At 45.1% G+C, this 3,069-nt stretch overlaps 1 non-coding gene across 1 annotated transcript; it reads left to right on the top strand.

Moving 5' to 3' along the window:
• The first annotated feature begins 2,759 nt into the window (after positions 1-2,759).
• Positions 2,760-2,842, top strand: TRNAY-GUA (transfer RNA tyrosine (anticodon GUA)). The gene has a single exon. It is a non-coding gene; the product is annotated as a tRNA-Tyr (tRNA).
• Positions 2,843-3,069: the final 227 nt, after the last annotated feature.

Consider the following 3,069-nt stretch of genomic DNA (forward strand, 5'->3'; position numbering starts at 1 on the left):
GGTTTTCTAGTCTACTCCTCTTTTTTCTCGATCGAGCCGCTTTCCCTCATTCTACTCGGGGCCGATTGACAAGACTAGCTAGGCTGACCTTCCAGCCATACTCCATCCAATATCGAATGGAAGTGCTAAAGGTTTCATGTGATGCTGACCTCAATGAACCAGACCTCGAGAATTCGTTCATCCCTTCACTCCGAGGATTGGTCGAGTACTTGGCCACATGCATGAGTAGGCCTGTTGCCGGGATGTCCCATTAAAAAGGCAGGTTCCATATTTGAAATACAAAAATAAGATCAGATAGCGCTCAAGAGGCAAGCAAGGGATGAGCGCACGGGAGCGGCGTTGCTTGTTGCTGTATTATCACATTAGAGAAGCGGAACCTCCAAGCTCAGACATCTCGAACTCAGAAACTACCCTTCTATCCCACCCTGCTCCTCCGGCATCGGAAGCAGAACTACTTGACCGAAGGAGATAGGGAAGAACGTAAATCTTCCACCTCTGTAAGCGCCTACACCTAATGGCTTAAGCCGCTGTTCCCATTTCCTCGCTGACCCATCATGCGAAAGGTACGCCGTTAGAGTGAGTGCGCCCGCGCTTCGCTCCTTCGACTGATTGTTCGCATTGGATCTCAGGTTCTCTATTGCACTCCTCGATTGGGGTTCTTTTCACCTTTCCCTCACGGTACTTGTACGCTCATTCTCTGTTACTAGAGTTGTCAATCTCAGATGCAGGAGTTGTCAGTTGCAGCCATTCTCGTTGTGTCAAGCTTGTGACTTGCGTTGTATCAGGTTGGTAACAGCTTGTATCTCAATAGGACTAAATGTAGCCAGGAGTTGTCTTAGGTTAGTCTAATGTGCCAAAACATTAGTCAAACCACCTAGGTTGTGTTTGTTCTGGAGAGTTCACCTAGTCCGAGTGTCCCATAGGAACGATTTCATCGCCCTAAGAAGCAGAACGCGCCATCACCTACAGCCCTTTCCTCTGCCGGGGACTTTCACGAAATGAAAACGGACGGCATCATCATCCCACGAGTCAATCGACAAAAGCGAGAAACGAGGTTGTTCGACAAGGCTACGGTCTAACTTTTTCTTCCTAGCGGAGTTCAATACGAAAATAAAGGCGCTCCGCATTGGGAATGGGCGTATGAGAACATTATAATGGAGAAGGTCATAGCCGAAATAGGATTCATTTTGGCTAGAGCGCCCAAATCCGCTATATATTTGACACGGGTTTGCCGCCCCCTTGTTGAGGTCTTACTCCAAAGGTACGGCCTCTAGCACATGACCATTCCTCACTCAAGTCATCGACACCCTCGTCGATGTACGTGTTGAAAGAAGAAATTCCACTAATGTTAGGAGTTACTTTAAATAGATTATCCTCATCGAACTTCATTGTGCAATTTGCAATTTGATTCTGTAAATCTATTAATTCAGTATCGGAAAACACACCATTTTGATTCTTCTTTTCATTAATCAACAACTTTCAGTCGAGAAAACCGTTTTTTTTCACTGTGATTTCCTGGATTTCTTGTTGATTCTGCTTCCCCTTAGCTTCAGCTTTTCCCTCGCCGGCCCTTTTATTTCCCGAAAAGGTTGTACGCGATCGAATCTTGCGGCCAGATAGAGCAATGGAATCACCGAGTCGTATGAAAAGAGGGCTCTTCTTTTTAATCTTAACACAAAGGCTAGCTCCCCTGGGGGTTGTCATATTACAATCATTTGTATTACTTTTGGCCAACTAAGGCCCTGCAGTCCAATGTCCGATATATTATCGTCAGCTGAGGAGGTGTTTGGCAAGGGTGTGACCGTTGTTTTTGGGACAATGTTCAAGTAGGAGGCCATGAATCTGTCTAGTCTCGCCATGGGGGGTGAGTTTATCTCATTGCTCCTTCCTGGTGTAAAGCCGATCATTGAGGGGACTAATATTCGTATTTAGAATGAAAGTAGCTATGAAGCCCAATCTACTGTCGATTCAAAAGGGGGCATAGTCATATGGGTGGGGTGTTTGTGGGGAGCTGCCTTGGATATGAGGAATTCCTCCAATCTGAAAAAAAGAACAAAGAAAAAGTCCGTGACAAAGATCTTTCGGTTGGCTCATTCCCCTGGAAAATGAATATTAAGAAGATAGATACCATTCCGTCGATACTAGATTCATTCTTTCTGCTCAAAAAGAACAAAGCCTCTATTGTGGGAAAAGTCTTTGAAACCTGAAGTTCTAAAATAGAAAATGTTCAAGGAATGGAATATTACCAAGCACCCTCCACTATTACGGATAGTATTTATGGTTCTACCTTTTTCTTAGCAACTGGCTTTTATGGTTTTCATGTGATTATAGGCCCATCGAGAGGTTATGATACTAGCAAGAGTCCTATTCTTCTCCTCTCGATCCTACCTTGGGTTATGTTTGACAGGGATGGTCAGTGAACTTCTATTGGGCTTCTTCCTCTTCAAGTTGGAAGTGTAAGAAGAAATGCGGTAAATAGGAGTTCCATCTACCACGCACTCACCCCACACTCCAGCTAACTTCAGCATCCATACTCAGCTAGGAGGAAGGTGCCGGGCCTTTTCCATTTGCTTCCAATAGTTCGACCTATCCACAAAAATTGTCGGCCTACGAATGTGGTTCCGATCCCTCCGGTGATGCCAGAAGTCGTTTCGATATACGATTTTATCCGGTTCCCTGCTCTTCTTAACTTAAGAACGAAGGCCGCCATCCTTCTTATTCAGGAACCCTTTGTTTGAGGAGGGCGTATCCCCGGGAAGGGGAGAGTGGCCGAGTGGTCAAAAGTGACAGACTGTAAATCTGTTGAAGGTTTTCTACGTAGGTTCGAATCCTGCCTCTCCCACTCTTCAACCAGAAATAGCAAGCAACATGTTTTTCTTCTCTCTTCCGGGCACACACCCTATCGGGTGACGCCACTGACAAACACCCTGAAGGGGAATGCAACACTTCCTATAATAGAAAAAGCAATATCTAGAATCTTTAAGCAACTAAAAAAGAGGACTAAACAAGAGGGGGTCATACTAAAGCTAGACTTTGAAAAAGCATATGACAGGGTGAATTGGGATTTTG

The sequence above is a fragment of the Triticum aestivum genome, chromosome 4D (assembly GCF_018294505.1).
Source record: "Triticum aestivum cultivar Chinese Spring chromosome 4D, IWGSC CS RefSeq v2.1, whole genome shotgun sequence".
NCBI lineage: Eukaryota > Viridiplantae > Streptophyta > Magnoliopsida > Poales > Poaceae > Triticum > Triticum aestivum.